Here is a 17422-nt window from a genome sequence, read left to right as displayed (position 1 = left end):
TTTTGTAACAGTATTTGCAATTACTTCGGGTTTGATTTGCTTGGGCATGGCTTCATCTAATATTTGTGTACAAGTATATATATATATATATATATATATATATATATATATATATATATATATATATATATATGTGTATATATGTGTGTGTGTGTATGTATGTATGTATGTATGTATGTATGTATGTATGTATGTATGTATGTATGCGTGTAAACATAGTTTATAATGTATTGATTTGTTTTCTAAATATAGCCTATAGATGCAAATATGTCAATTTTTATTTTATTGTGACATTTGTGTCATATCTAAGTTCACAACTCTCTTTCAGTCTTTATCGTTCCCATTTTATTTTGTTTTTCATACACCATTAAGACACGCAGTCGACAACAATCATCAGCGAACGTATTTAGGGAGATAGATGGGAAAACGAGATGCAACCACCCGAATATTATAATCTACAATTCATCTTAAGCCCTTCCAATTTCCAATATTTGACTGTTAAATCTATTCAAGTGGGGATTTCTAAATCCCAGGTGCAATTTCTGGCACCTTTTAATTACTCTACTTGAGCTAAGTTTCCTCTCCTTAGGCTTCTGCACCTATGCATTGCAGTTGGGAGAGCAAATCAAGCGAGACAGAGGAAATGAAGAAGTACGATGACACCATGCAACAACAACAACTGTGCTGTAATGGCAACGGTGAACCCCAGGATATGTGAAGGTGGACATTTGATCAATGGGCACCACCTCTGGAGGTCAGCCAGAGCATGTCCTTTACCCTGACCTAGCTGGCCAATAACCTTTAAGTAACAATAGGATTTATCTTTAAGCCTTCACATAAAAACATAGAACAGCGATTTTACAGGAATGACTTTGTAGAATGGACAGCATGAATGAGTAATACCTCCCGCTGCACTCCCTTCCAGACCTACCCATCTAGATGGTGATCCAGGAAATGCAGTCCAAATTCACTTTGGAGGTTGCTCATTCTTGGTCCATTCCAGACCAGATAATACCTGTTCCAAGGTCTGTTGAGAGCCACAATGCCTATAACTAAGTCCACTGAGGTTCACTGGAACCCAGTATACACAACAACCATCAGGGAGGACACCTGGCAACGGCTGGTTGAAATCGTACTGAACATAAGTAGTGTTTATTTGCTCTGGGAACTAAAAAAAAAAAAAAAGTCTACTTCGTTTGAAAAGAGACTACACTGGAGGGTCGTTAATTTTAGAATTACTTTAGATAGTCAAATTATGAATGATTCATGGTGCCATAATTCAAATAAGTCTTACCAATTGTCATATTGCAATATTGTTAACAGTTAGATTGTAAGCTAGTCTTGGCGATTTTGCTTAGTAAGTGCCAGATAACTAAAGGTTAAGTTCTAGGCCGCTTTGAAAGAACCGATACCTAATTACATGCATTTCTATATTGTGAGGCATGATACTAATCTTCTAATTGAATTTGTCATCGTTACTTCTAATTATCTGGATCCTGTCACAATAAATAAAAAATATAATTACATATACTTATATCTAATAAATACATACATAAATATTATATAATGCATGCATATATGAATTATATATAATTATATATACATTATACACACACAGAAAGACACACACACATATATATATAATATATATATATATATATATATATATATAATATAATATAATATAATATAATATAATATAATATAATATAATATAATATAATACCACATGCACAGACAACACAGCAACACAAGATCAGAAAGTCTGGGTAAAAACAGGAACCACAGCATGTTTAAACCACTGACATACATTCATTTCCTGTTACATGGCTAGGCAGGAGTATCCCTACTGAAAATACATCAGCAACATTAGACCAAATACGCATATCACGTAACAATAACCAGCAATAATCCCCAAGGATATGATAAGTACCGGGGAAACCCTGAAAGGTATACATTTCCTAAAGTAATTTCAATTTACTTTTGAGTCTCCTGAGTTGTCATTACTCGACGTGGGGATATTTCTCAAACAAGGATGGTAGGAGCCCCAAGGAAGGAGAGAGAGAGAGAGAGAGAGAGAGAGAGAGAGAGAGAGAGAGAGCGCAAAACGCTGATTCATGTTACTGCGAAGCTCCCACTCACACTGCATTTTATCAGCGTCCAATACGTATGAATTGTCTAGGAAACCAATTTGTTTCAAACATCTTTCCTCTTTAACGAAAGCAAATGAGACAAAACGTGTTTCAATAACGATATATTCACAGGTTCCATCGATAACTTTTGTCCATTTGGGAACAAACTTTTAAGAAGAACACTTGGAGTCAGATGGGTGGACGGAGTGAGAATTGATACCATAAGGGGAGGTGCGGAAACTCTTTATGTAGATGAGAAGATGTTGAAAGAGAGATGGAAATTGCTTGGGCATGCCCTCCTCACTACCCGGGGGAGAATAGCTGGGCTCTTGCAGGTGTCTGAAGAGTTGTCAGACCAAGTCCTGCTTGCATGAAAACTAAGAGACATGCTGGAAATGAGTGGATATTTGTAGAAGTTAAGTGATCAAAAAGAAATAACGGTCATTATGAGTTTTTGGTCAAGAGATGACCCAAATATTTTGTAGCCAGCTAGATGGGAACCATAAAAACAATGATACGTGGGCCAGTATTTAAAACCATGTTTTCTCATTAAAGAAAAACAAATGTTGAATAATAAGACTAAGAAGCAATGTAGATTTTCTGGAAAAAAGGATAAAATGAACAACATAACAAACCTATCTAAAGGAAGAATAACCTAATATTACACTTATAACAAACCTATCTAAAGGAAGAATAACCTAATATTACACTTATCTTTAAAAACATAGTGGTGTAGTTTCCAATTTGAAACTTTCGTTCAAGTTGGAGCGGACATGAAAAGCAAAATAAGAAGCGGTACGGAAAGTAAGCATCCTTGAACTTTTATTTCATTCAATGAGGATAAACTTTCATTGCTTAACTATTAACCCACGACATTTACTAAACCTTTGGCTTCTGGACAAGAGTTCAACCACAGTTGCTGAAATAATTGAGCATTTAAAGAGTTGTTGGATGATAAAGGTAGAAGTAATACAGATTTCAATGAAGAAACGGTGAAGGGAATTAATAAATTTCAGAATGCTTGCGGAAAACGTTGTGAAGAAGTTACCTGGGAAGCCCGACAGTTATGGGAAAAAGCTGTTTACGTTGGGCTTGGATCCAAAGAAAGCTTAAGAGGTCATAAAATTTACAGAAATATAGTAAGTAAGTATAGCTTAGTTTTACCAGACCACTGAGCTGATTAAAGCTCCCTAGGACAGACTTATTTTACGGAAAAAGCTGGTTTTACGTTGGGCTTGGATCCAAAGAAAATGAATTTCTATCACCAGAAAGAGGTCATAAAACTCGGCCAACAGGGAAATATAGTATGGATGGCGTTTAGGATATAGTGTTTAGACAGTCATTCTTGAGAATAAATCTGAAATCACATTCACACACACGTATATCGTTATATCAAATACGAATATGTTTTTGGTTAGGATATGTGCATGCAACAGTGACTAGTCTAGAGCAAGAGTGAGCTCCTCATTGGATGGGTCGATATTGTACTCGGCTAGCACTCTCGTAGGCCCGCGTTCGGTTCTCCGGCCAGCCAATGAAGAATTAGAGGAATTTATTTCTAGTGATAGAAGTTCATTTCTAGGTATAATGTGGTTCGGATTTCACAATAAGCTGTAGGTCCCGTTGCTAGATAACCAACTGGTTTTTAGCCACGTAAAATAAGTCTAATCCTTCGGGCCAGCCCTAGGAGAGCTGTTAAGCAGCTCAGTGGTCTGGTTAAACTAAGGTATACTTTAGAGCAAGAGTGGATCTCAAACAATGTACGTTGTGTCTCCAAGGTTCTTTAGTATCTCTAATGATGAGGTAGTGAAAGAAGTCCAAGGAAGGACAGGAGATGCACGTGCAAGATCATGGAATAAGAAAGATGTCAGGCATGGCCTGTAGAGTGGCTGATGATAGTCTCAACTTGTGATAGGGAAGAAAAGATACAGATTGGTGAAAAAGTTGAAATTGTTTGTACACTGAAAGAAAATCATTGGGTAAATAGAAGAAGACAGCTGGAACAACTAATTAGTATGAGTACTGGAAGATAGAAAGTGGTTGATTTTCAGAGGAATTAAGGAGAAAATACAAAGTATAATGATGGATAATAAATATGGCGAATTACAGAACAGAAGGATTTTTTTATTCTATCTCCCCTGTATGAAAGTGAAATGTGGATGATGAATGCAAATAAAAGAAAGTCTCTGGGAGCTGTTGAGATGAATTCCTTGAATGCTAGACATGTAAAATTAGAGGAGATGTAAATGGATGAAATTTAGGTATACGAATATACAATTGTTGCTATTCTAAGTAACCACACAGTCATGCCGATCAAGCTTAACAAGCCCATATCCTGCAAAGTTATTTCCAGGATTGGCTAACACAATGTGAAAAGAAAGATGTGGCAGAGAAAAAATTACACATAAATAACATATTGTATCAATAAACAATCGGATAACTATACTGAACAAGCTCATTCCATAACAATAGAGTAAGTCAGAACACTAAGAGAATGGGGCATAATGTTTTATGCTTTACAAACCCTCTTGAGTTTCCCAGTATCTGAAATTGCCAGGAACTCTTTCACAGTTTCACAGTACAGGAATTGAACTGCCTTTGATCAGGTTTGTGCACCAAAGAGGCATCTCAGCAGAATGCGAAAGCTAATGCTCAGCAAAACGAGTAGCATGCACTTGTTCTGGAGGCAGTAGCACCTACCATACTAGTAACTTCTTATTGAAATAGAACTCAAGGGCGACTGCTTTAAAAAAAGAATGGAACTAAAACAACAATAACAAGAATCGAAGATCTTCCGTTAAGGGAAACTAAAATGTTTGCCTCAAAGTTTAAAAGTCCTACTTATATATTAATGTACAGTAGCCTTCTCTACTATTTCCGTAAAAATATATCACCCAAGTAATTACAGGAAAAAACATAAAAATCCACCTGCCTTGACGTATCAAAAGGTAAATATACAAATTACCGCTCCCGAGTTCACTGATGACAGAAAACTTGGAATAACTATTTTGAGAAAGCTATCAGTCAATAAATTACTAAATAAAAACTTTTTTTCTCCTTTGAAGCTGAGATCAACTGATATCACAGATCTAAATAAACCCATCGCTTAATTCTGTGGCCCTGAAGAGGTGGGTGCGTGCAGGCAAACATATTAATGGTAAAGAGAGGAGAAAAAGATAAGAGAGGGGAAAAAGATACACTAACCAAAGTCAACAGAAATCAATCAACGTTTACTCTTGGCTCCAGTTTATAAAAGAGGAGTTCCACTCGTCTATCTGAAGGGTGAAAGGGAAGGGAAAAGGTACTGCTAACTTGAAAGCGAAGGCAGGTTGTGATATATCTTAGTTTCGTCACTTTATGCTCATGTCATCCCATCAAAAAAAATTGGGAGCAGCGTAAGTGGTTACGGCCAAGTGTAAAAGAAAAAATGATTAAGAAAGGCAGGAAGGAAAATCACAAATGACGTGAAATGAAAGAAATAGAGCAGAGTAAGATAAATTAGGGGATTAGGAGATAAACTAGACAGGACAAGTCAAAAAAGGGCAGAAGGAAAAAAAAGGAAGGGGAACAGACTGATTTTTTCCTATTACTCTAAGAAAACCAAAGACAATGGTACGTTAATACTCTAATTTATATAAGTCAAGCCTGAAGGAAAATGTGAAATGGCAGAGGAAAATATCGGGGAAGATCTCGAGCGAAATTATATATATATATATATATATATATATATATATATATATATATATATATATATATATATATATATATATATATATATATATATATATATATATATATTACGTATAAATATATACACATATATATATATAATATATATATATATATATTACATAAAATATACACATATATATATATATACATATATATATATTATATATATATATATATATATATATATATATATATATATATATATATATATATATATATATATATATATATATATATATATATATATGTCATATCCCAGACGTCAAGATCTTTAGATGTTGGCAACAACAATAAGAAAACGGAAGGAGGAGATGGTGAATGAGTTTGACCAATGGAGGAAATATTCACCCGACCGAATAAATGTCAAGGGTAAATATAACATGATAATTATGGATTTTTTCCTTCATTCCCCCCCTAAAATTTCCAATCAAGCCAGACCTCTGATAAACCGAAAAGTAGGTTAGAAACGGTGAACGGGATGTGACTGAAATTTTACTGAAAAATTCTGAATTTGTAACTGTTGGTCTGTTGAAAACTGCATACAGAGGCATTTCATATATCATCTTTAATAATTTTCTTATTAAATTTAACGTCGGCGCAATGTAAAGAGAAAGCGTTCGTCGGCGGACATGAAAGGGAAGCTGCTTTTCTTCGGAAAGTATATTAACTATATATTTCATCTCAACAGCACTGAATGACAAGGGCACAAGGAGGTGTTGACAGTCTATTTTACTTGGAATATTTACAGAATCAAATTGTAAGTTACGTAAACTGTTCATCTCTCTCTCTCTCTCTCTCTCTCTCTCTCTCTCTCTCTCTCTCTCTCTCTGTATATTATATATATATATATATATATATATATATATATATATATATATATATATATATATATATATATATATATATATATATATATATATATATATATATATATATATATATATATAAAGGCAATGCCACGAAGGAAAAGTGAAACGACGGAGTGATTGATAAGCCCGTCGAAAGGCCTAGCAGCCACTCCGTTGTTTCACTTTTTCCTTCGTGGCATTTGCTTTTATTTATACATTCATCACGTCCCATATCTTCGTGATTCATTTATGCATACATACACACAAACACCCACACACACACACACACACACACACACATATATATATATATATATATAAACACACACACATATAAATGTGTTCATTTCATATATATATGTGTATATATATATATATATATATATATATATATATATATATATATATATATATATATATATATATATATGTATATATGTGTGTGCAACATATAATCAAAAGACCAAAAAGATATCCACAAACTATCAGACCTGAATTCGAGATCAGAATCCGAATCAGAATTGGGAACAAAAGTTTGCAATCTTGAAACAAAATTGAAAAAATAAAACCCAATACGCTAATAAAACAATACAATAAAACAAGAAAATTTGCACAGCGATTTTTTTCCTTTTAGATTCTTGTAATTCTCAATATCATCAGAGCGTAAGTATAATATCTAAGTACATTAATCAATGGATGCTCTTTTAAAGCAAATGTTGAATGCGTACTTGTAACCTAGAGTCGTTAAATCGCAAAAGTCACTGAGAAAGCAAAACATCTCAGGGCTATATAGTAAAATTCAGCTTCAAAGTAAATTAATAATCAAATAAAGAGCAACTGCTACGCCACTGCTACTGAATTAAACTGGCTAAACACTTGAACAAGACGAATGAACATCGTTAAATCAATTAAACAAACACACTCAGTATCTCTGTTTAACGACCAACTTCATGACCCTTGCTATTGCCGAGCCCAACGCTCAATTGATTACCTCCGCCGAGCTACGCCAATAGCTACAAGAAACCCAGTAAGAATTAAGCGCCTCGATTTTGTTTGCACAAACGACTTACCAAACCATTGCTTCTTCATCTTCCTCTTCTTCTTCTTCTTCTTCTTCTTTTTCCTTTTCTTCGGAGAGCTGTCTTGACCTGCCTGACTTCCTCCTCCTTTCAGTGTTTTCTGAATAAGCAACGGGGATTATACGCAGACAGATCATCTGCCACTTACCTCCTCTAAAGAGACAACCCAAGTGATTTCCGAGTACGCGCGTTAAAATGAATGACATCTCTCTCTCTCTCTCTCTCTCTCTCTCTCTCTCTCTCTCTCTCTCTCTCTCTCTCCGCTGTGAATTTTCTTAAGAGATTACGGGAGGTTCTCTTCGAAACTACTGAACCTTCAGCGGTTGTCTCTCTTAACTAAATATTGATTTTAGCTGTTGTTGCTTCTGCTGGCTCTTATCTTGGGAGGTTCTCGCAAACTAAATAGTGCAGGTACCCCTTGTGCCAAGACCTGAAGGAGAGGCCTTGCCTTATACAGCTCCATTATACCTGTATGGGATCTTCAGTCGTTTCAGGTTTTTGTACGTGCGCTAAGAGTTTACAAAACCCACCATCATTAATACAGTTGAATGCAAGTAGTAAAGAAACATTTGTAAAATCCAGTCAGTATCATTTCTAAATAAACACACACATTTGATAACATTATATACTATATATATACAACATATATATGTGTATATGTACTATATATACACATATATTTACATATCTATATATGTGTGTATATATATATATATATATATATATATATATATATATATATATATATATATATATATATATATATATATATATATATATATATAGAAGTGTGTATTTAAAGTATGTATTTATATAGATATATATATATATATATTTATAAATATTTATATTATTTGAAATTGTATTTACTTAAAGTGATTGATTGATTTTACAAATGTTTTTCATATTATTTATTTTATCATAATATATAATATTGGTTATATAATATATACATAATATATATAATATATATATATATATATATATATATATGTACTATATGCACACATGCATATATAATTTTACGTCTTTTTCCCATATGAAGGGGCTAGTGACAGAAGGGTACAGCCTCGTTGTTGCTCAACAAGTTTTGAGGGATGGGGCTGCTGCCATCAGTCCCTTTTCTTTATTCACCCTAGCAGATGTTGGTGCCTATTTACAACTACTGTAGGTGGACTGGGAGGTAGACCCTAAGCGATCCCATTCTGTAGCAAACAAAAGTCAGGAGCTTCACCACTTAACCACGATGCCCAGAAGATGTTAAAATTTCAATTTACTTTGACCCACTGCTTAGGTCAACAGAGTCACAGTGGGTCTTACTGGAATATTTCCGTGTCATTAAGATTATATTTTCACCTGCCTCAAAGTGACACATATCTGTCAAAAAATATTAAAATTAAGTGAAAATATTTTCCAAGAACATTTCTACTGGAAATATAGTTTAAGAAATAATTCTAGGAAATAGTCTGCCTTGAATTCCCCAAAATCATATCTCGCGCCCTTCAGTGAAAAAAAAAAAAAAAAAAAAAGTAACACGATTTCCCAAAATCCACGATGCCTGACCATAATTAAGATGAATTAAAGTTTTCTTGAACCACTCTCGACACAGTTTACGCTAACCATTGTCATCCATATTCCTTATCTGTAATAAGTAATCTCGTTTTACAGTGAACAAATAAAAGTTACCAAGCAGTCGGGGGCAAGTCTAATTTACTTAGCTTTCCAGATTATTTTCTTATTTCTCAGAAGAGACTTTCTGTAAGTAATGCTAACATGGTACACTTAAATCATTAACTTCGCATTTACTTTGATGGTACGATACAATAACAGCGTTAGGAATGACTCGGATCAGTGAATAAGTAATTAGGAATGTAAAAGGAGCCAATTATATTTTCGAGATCGGCATTTCTCAAAGGAAAGGGATTAAGGAACATCGCTTTCAACATACGGCGAGGTGTACGTTCTTACGGTACGAATCGGGCCATCGCAGCGAAAGCATGTTGACCTTTTGGGCAAACAATCTATCATACCAAAAAGGCATCCAAACACGATATGGACCTCAAAACCGTTACTTAAGCCTTTAGACTAAGAATGCAGCAACTGGCCGCTCCAGCTAGAAAAACAATGGAGTGACGCATTCAAAGGAGCGAACCACTTGTCGCAGATAAGAGGAATGTAAGACGACAAATGGACGGCTAACAGATAACTAAGGACAAATAACAGCGAAGTCTGGAGGCGGACTACGGAATAACCGATCAGTGATTCATTCGACTCGAACGCCAGTCCATCGTCAGTGACAAAACAAATGAGTTTGCGCAGACTTCATCGCATACAAACGCTATGAATTAGCACCGACTTTTACGATTGCTTTTATCGGAGGTGAGATTAATCAGTCCTCCATCCCCCCACCCCACCTAGCGGTCTTATGAGCAGCAATCATGTGGTCATCAGTGTGATGGTTGTTGTCACAATGGGGAAGGGGATGAAGAGGAGATTAGGCCGCTGATGGCCCAGAGATTCATTCGGTGCAGGGCGTAGACGCGTTGAGTGACATCTTGCTGATATGTATGAGAATTTTATAGACGGGTGCTTTTTCTTTTATATATATATATATATATATATATATATATATATATATATATATATATATATATATATATATATATATATATATATATATATATATATATATGTATATATATGTGTGTGTGTATGTGTATATACATATACAGTACACACACACACACACACACACACACACACACATATACATATATATATATATATATATATATATATATATATATATATATATATAATGTGTGTGTGTGTGTGTATATATATAGTATACATTTATACACATATGTAGACAGATGAAGATATACGTGCATGTATATAATATATATACATATACACATATACATAATTTCTGTGAGGTGCAATGCCCGGGTAATGTGGAAAATGTATTAACAGATTGACCAAAAACATCTACCGTTCAATGTGGCCATCAAAGACTCCTGCTAATACATTACCCCACAAAATTTCTCTCTCTCTCCCTGACTCTCTCGGGCAAAAATATAAGTAATAATGTAAACAGTAGGTCTGGTTGAAAAGCGGAAAAAATCATGGCCCTTGGGAAGTACATACAAAAAACAGACGAGTCCAATATTTGGTTAATTGAAAATCTTTATCTTAATAGGGTCTCGACACGCAAGGCCTTAGGCCTTAGCGAAGAAGAAATACAACCAGTTGATAACAAATGATGGAATAATAATAGTGTTTTCAGCTATATCTATAAGCAAATTGGCAGATATGAATTATTATATCTCTCGGGATATCAATTAGTTATGATATACACTTAATATTAACTAAGTAATTACGAAATTTCAACAAATATGTTAAGTATATGCAATATGATTCTTCAAAGCTAGGGCCAATTTTTACCTGATACTGAACTATTTGTCTGTTGTCATATAAAAAAAAAAGATAATGCTGATAAGTTTCCATAACACTGACTGTTCTTTTCCATTTGTAAAATCGAACACTCAACCAATACTCAACCCGGGGGCTGAATTAATGACGTCAGACGCAAAGATTTTCGGTTATTAAGGCCTGGTCCTGGACTTCATCATCTCTTCTCCTCGCCGTGGGAGCGATTAAAAGAGTTCGTGCGTACGTCAGCCCCTTAACTGGGGCTTACGTAATCTATCTCGCGTCCATCGACAATCCTATAATTACGCTGCAGTCCTTTGTGTCCCTGATGAAATGACGACCCCTGGTAGTCGCTGCATCGCCGTGAATTAACAAGAGTGATGATAGTGACTCTGATGATGATGATGATGATGATGATGATGATGATGATGATGATACTATGATGCTGACGATAATGATGCTGCTGCTGCTGCCGCTGCTGTTCAAGGTTGCGAACTCAGTGTTGTAGAGATTTCCTCAACGACCGGGCGTTCGATCTCCTTGTACGACTTGACAATTAATCAATAAAGTAATTTCGAAGATCCTAACCGGCAGGCAATACTCTAAAGCCCATCTTTTCTGAGATATGATCATTGGCTTATCAAACACACGCTCCATGAGGAAAAAATAGAGTACAAAATCCACTGAAAGAGAATGGTTCCAACGAATTCTGTGCATGGAGTGTATAAAGAACAAATTCCTGAAGTAGGTATTTTCTCCGTGCAAAACATTTCGGGAGGTTCTCCTATTGTGAGGCCGTAGAAGGCAATAGGAGAGACGCCCTAGGACAAGTTCTTGACAATTGAACATAATGCGCAAAGGCCAAGAGGCCTTGCACCTTGCCCAGGGCCTGCTACGGCCCCTGGAGAGGTTTTTTGTTGTTCCTGTTGTTGTAGATTTGCAGATTCACTCGGTCCGTCGACGCGCTTTGAATCTCCTGTACTGTGATACAAAATACCAGATATACTGCCGCATAGTCCAAAGATCAAGAGTGGTCAAAAGACAATACAGCTCGGGGGGCGGGATGAAATTCGTACACGATACCCATTGATTCAAAATACGAGTGCCTGAGGAATACATCTGTCAAATATTTGGTTGCACAACTGTGAACAACTCGTTCACGCAGTTACAACTCACTTCGTCATGGCCCCGCCTGAGGCGATGATGTAAAATTTGGGGAGGCAAGGGACTACAATGGAATTTTGGCCACCAATTCCATATACTAGGTTACCCTATTTAAATCTGTGGGGGAGGCACAAAAGGAACTATATCAATGATGCTCATATAAATTTCTTCAATAAATTTACATAGCTATAAAGAGAACTTCTCAATAGTATGGCTATAGAACCCAACTATGAAGTACAGCAATAGATATGTATGAACCGCTTCATATGGCTCCTATAGCAAACGAACAAAACTTAACACAGAGCTAACCCAACATTTCTAAAAAAGAAAAAAAAAAGAAAAAACTTTAACCAATTTCTACTTGACCTTTCGTCAGCAAAATGTCAGCATCCCTGAAGAACAATAGTTCTACCTCAAGGTGTGTAGGCATGCAAAGTTTGGCTGAAGTAAATCTGTTAGTAATAGCAAAGCTTTTGTTAGAACTTGGCCAAGGCCAAACTAAAGAGAAGAGAGTTGGTTATAAAAAGACTTCAAGAAAGGAACTTCCAGCCATGAAAATCATACCTTCCAGACATCAAAAGTCATTAGAATTTAGATAGACTTTAACTAAGACGTGGAATTTATCTATATATATAATCTTGTCCTTGGCCCAAGCATTTCAGTAAAGGAACTTAATTTCAAATGTGAAAGCAAAACCTCAAAAATCAAATGTTTTGAAGAATTAGAAAAACTTTCAACAAAAAATGTAAATTTCTGTCTATAATCTTAACCCAAGGTCACACCGACGGAAGGAGGGAAAGGATCTGAAAGGTATTCTAGCAAGGTAGCTTCAAAAGTTATTGGGACTTGAGAAACTGTAACCTGCTGGCCACGAACAACACCGCTGGTATCATAACAGTTCCTCAGACATTAGTTCCAGCAAGCTTAAAAAAAAAATAAATAAAAAATCATAGTGGAAAAAGCACCTCGAAAAGATTTTATGCTCTATTTTTACTTTTACCTTGCTATTTAACTTTTTCCTTTGTAAATCACATTTTTTTGCACTGACATTTTTTTTCACATTTTTTCTGTTTCCTATTTTGTGGCCCTTGTTTCTTTTTATTCATTTCACTTTAATTCTTCTGTTTCTTTAATTAACTCCTAATTGCTTTCGTTATTCTTACTCCTCAATATTATATCGTATTACCTATCATGAATTAAAATCAAATCAAACTTTTCTAACGGGACAATCTCCTTTTCATTATAGTCCTTTTTTTCTTACCCTTCTCTGATCTTCTTTTCATTGCACCACAATTTTCCCTTCTTTGCATCTGAAAGAACCGAAGCTAACAAAGTAGGTAAAATAAAGCTATATACCCAACCATTTTCTAAACAAAACTGCAGTTTCTCTCATGACCTCGTTAAAATTATGGGCAAGGATAAAAGTGCAGTCTGATAAAATCAACAGTGTTTTTGACCACGAAAGAAAGAAGAAAAAAAAAGCAACATGAAGGCTAAAGAGAGAACAAATAGAATAGGCGGGAGACGGGGCATGGGCTCGTAGCCTCATAAACGCTTTCCCGCCCACCCTCCATCAGACCTCATAGCGTTTAATAGTGGCCCTTAGTAGGATATTTTAGCACGAAGACTCTTTACACATACACGGGAGAGCTCTCCAGTTCTGTACTCGGTCGCCGGAATGGCCGATTCTCACCTAATAAAAGCCAAGTTGCCTTTTTGCTCGACGGTAAACTTCGACGCCTCACACTCCCTACATATTTTCAGTGCCCGCTGGTCTCTCCGTTCCCTTTCGTTCTATTTCGGGGACGGACGTCGTGGTCCTCGGAGCAAATCCATCACTTACGGGGCTTCGAACCGTGCGACAAGAAATTTTTCACGACATATCACGGTCCCCTGACACGGTTCCTCAAATCCTAAATTACAGGTGCAGAGACAAGGATAAGACGTAGCGCTCAGAACGAAACTTCCTGGGTGTGACTTTGTCACGAACGGACGGCAAACGTTATTGAGTGGTTGGTTTAAAGGACAAAATATTTAAGCAACTTACGGCACGTTCAGCCTCCAGGCATGTCTGGTCCAGGGGGAATACGACATACTATATAATAAGTCGGAATTACATTTAAAATTTTTACCCTGGATGACTTGCCACATCTGGTACTAAAGGCTTATATCGAAACAGTGAAATCTGCAGCACAAAATGTCAGACAACTGTTATGTTCTCAAGACCTGATTAACTTTGTTATATATATATATATATATATATATATATATATATATATATATATATATATATATATATATATATATAATTATAATCACTTTTTATGTGATTCATCTATCACACATTACCACAGGTGAAAAATAAGTGACAGGTGTAGGTCTGACCGGTTTCGACTTTATTTTCAAGCCACTGGCTTGAAAACAAAGTCGAAACCGGTCAGACCTACACCCTCTCTTCTTATTTTTCACTGTAATAATGTAATATATATATATATATATATATATATATATATATATATATATATATATATATATATATATATATATACATATATACACACATACACATACAGTATACACGCACATATATATACATATATATATATACACAGATAGACAGATATATCTATTTACACATCTAAACACTCAGGTATACGTGGGTGGCGAGATGTACGAGTATATGTGAATGTTGGAACACAAGTTAACACATTTCGCTCAGAAGGAAATCGAAACTGCCGAGGAAACGCGACCTCCACCTTGTCCCACAAGAAACAGAATGGAATATGCCGTAGCAGACTTGTTGAGATGTTCTCAGACCCCGTTGTGTTTTTTTCCGCTAAAAAATATATATACAGTACTTGTTCCCCGGTGTACTGAGTAATGCAGCTCTTTAATCTTTACAGTGGTCTGTATCACCGTTACCCATTCCTTAGAGACCTTTCCTTTTTTAGAAATACCTTACACAACATCTTTGCCATTTATTTATCAATAACAGTCACTTCCACATGCATTCTGAATCATACAATGACCCATGTCCACTGCAGGGTCGTTCAGTTCTGAATTAACACATAATGTGATAAACTCCTTTCCTCTTTCCAAACATTTTCCCACAAACTCTACACTCACACTTACTCCACATTATATATATATATATATATATATATATATATATATATATATATATATATATATATATATATATATATATATAATATATACAGTATGTATATATATATATACATACATATATACACATATACACACAGTATGTATGTATATATGTATGCATGTATGTATGAATGTATGTTGTATGTGAATAATATTAGTCCATATATATCACATTCGATTGGAATAGAATTTGTTATTGGCTTAAAAACAAATAGAAGCCTTGAACGAAACCATCACTGCAAATCCCAGAGATCTGGTAATAAACAATTCCTATTCCTCCCAAGAGCGCACTATTACCAAAAATCCCACAACAAAATCAAAATACAAGAGAGAGAGAGAGAGAGAGAGAGAGAGAGAGAGACACTGCATGCAGGCCATCAAATAATCACTCTTGACCACAAACAGGTCCCTATAATTCCATTCATCAGTAAAAAAAAACGAAAACGCCGAAACACTGTCTCGATCAGGAATTCCCGGAAGATAACCTTCCTTCTCCGTGAAATTACTGGGTAATTCCCCCAATCACAAATTGGGTGTTGGGTGAATGATGCCTAATAAAGAACGTCCGAGTGTGGAGAAAAATAACAGAAAGGAAAGTATTGTAACGTGAGGTCCCAATATCATCGTTGAACGACCAAATCCATTCGCTTCGCATCATACGAAGAGAGTCGCTCGGGATGATTTACAAATTTGTCAAGACATAACATCTCGGGGTAATAGAAGGGTGTTACTTCTTCGGTGCGATGCTAAAGACAAATTACATAATCTTAGGATGGGAGTTATCTGCTATTATGGTTGTAATTTTAGAATTCAGTTTCGTTTCAGTTTGAAAATGGAAGCAGGTGTGCCTTTGTTGAATCTCAAGGTAAACCAACCGGCAAAAGCATATATATATATATATATATATATATATATATATATATATATATATATATATATATATATATATATATATATATATATATATATATATACACACACAGTATATATATATATATATAGACACATTTATATATATAATGTATATATGCATATATGTATACATATTCGCCATACGTCGAGGTCTGGCCATTCTCCACTCTGATCCATGATTATAACCCACCGCAGTCGACTAACTACTGGGTAAATGATTCGCTTGAGAGGTGAACCCGGGCCCTCTCCTTTGAGAGTAGAGTCTCATGACCTGCTTACCATGGGAGCATCTCATTCACAAACACACACACACACACACACACACACACTGCTACCTTGCAATCGCGCTCATTAAATTCAATAGCAGCGATGACGAATATCGCCCACAAATATGTGAATCCAAATAACAAAACGTCTCCTATCAGACGATGATGAGAGGAATCCCACTCTAAATACTGCGATGGCATAAATCCTCCAGACGAATCCTTCCCACGTACAAAGTAGGATGATTGAGCCCTTTTTTTTAATTCTTTTGGCACATGCGATAAAAATCGCCCCTTCCCCAATTCCCATTCTCCCTACACGTTGTAAATTGGTAATAATACCTTTCCGGTGTAAATGGGATACCTTGCAGGCCCTGCCCTGTTATAATTAGTCTGCAGCTGGGACGAATTGAGAGTGAAATCCCCCTTGGGTCATTGAGTGAAGGTACAGAAGGATTTGTGTCTCTTCCTCATTCTTCCACTTTATCTCATTTTATTTTATTTTAGCTTCGTGTGTGATGACTTTCAGGAATCGCTGAATAACCTTACTTAATATATTTGGTTAATTCCAACTTGCCGAATTAAAGCAGTGTCAACGTAAAACAAATCCTTTTAGTGGTTTCGTTAATCGGTGACTCGTTTTTATTCACATAACATAAACTATAAATTAATGGCCTAGGAGAGAGAGAGAG

General features: G+C 35.5%; 1 protein-coding gene across 1 annotated transcript in view; it reads right to left on the bottom strand.

Annotated features, from left to right (window-relative positions):
- The window catches only part of LOC136829385 (DNA ligase 1-like), a 658152-nt gene that overhangs the window by 336346 nt on the left and 304384 nt on the right, over positions 1-17422 (bottom strand). The window lies entirely within an intron of this gene.

This window comes from Macrobrachium rosenbergii, chromosome 44, assembly GCF_040412425.1.
Source record: "Macrobrachium rosenbergii isolate ZJJX-2024 chromosome 44, ASM4041242v1, whole genome shotgun sequence".
In the NCBI taxonomy this organism is placed as follows: Eukaryota; Metazoa; Arthropoda; class Malacostraca; order Decapoda; family Palaemonidae; genus Macrobrachium; species Macrobrachium rosenbergii.
Note: the sequence above shows the minus strand (reverse complement) of the source record. Positions and strands in the feature narration are given on the sequence as shown.